The 403-nt window shown below is 45.4% G+C and overlaps 1 protein-coding gene across 3 annotated transcripts in view; it reads right to left on the reverse strand.

The window, feature by feature from the left end:
• Positions 1–403, reverse strand: part of LOC107660398 (rho-associated protein kinase 1-like) — a 35458-nt gene that overhangs the window by 31545 nt on the left and 3510 nt on the right. The window lies entirely within an intron of this gene.

Raw genomic sequence — 403 nt, forward strand, 5'->3', positions numbered from 1 at the left:
GTAGTAGAGGCGGCGCAACTATAACGACATGTGAATAATCCCGCCCACTCTAAAGCGGTACTGAACTGCAATGGAAACGCAAACCGTGCTGAGCCGAACCATGCCGTGCCGTACTGAGCCGTGCCGAGCCGAGTCGTACCACGCAGTGGAAAAGCGCCATTAGAGAATATCAAAACTGGTGTAACAATGTAAGTCTAAAACATTTTTCATTGCAAGCCAGACAAAAGTAAGTCTGGTCACTTAGAAGAGCTCACAATAAGCCTAATTGTTGGGAAGATTTGGGGTATTGTTCACATCTGCAGCACAAATGTGAGGGTCAGACTACACACTGGTGTTTAAAGGGGTCATATGATGCAATTTCAAGTTTTCCTTTCTCTTTGGAGTGTTACAAGCTGTTCGTGAA

Source organism: Sinocyclocheilus anshuiensis, unplaced genomic scaffold (genome assembly GCF_001515605.1).
Source record: "Sinocyclocheilus anshuiensis isolate Anshui unplaced genomic scaffold, SAMN03320099.WGS_v1.1 scaffold1635, whole genome shotgun sequence".
Taxonomy (NCBI): domain Eukaryota; kingdom Metazoa; phylum Chordata; class Actinopteri; order Cypriniformes; family Cyprinidae; genus Sinocyclocheilus; species Sinocyclocheilus anshuiensis.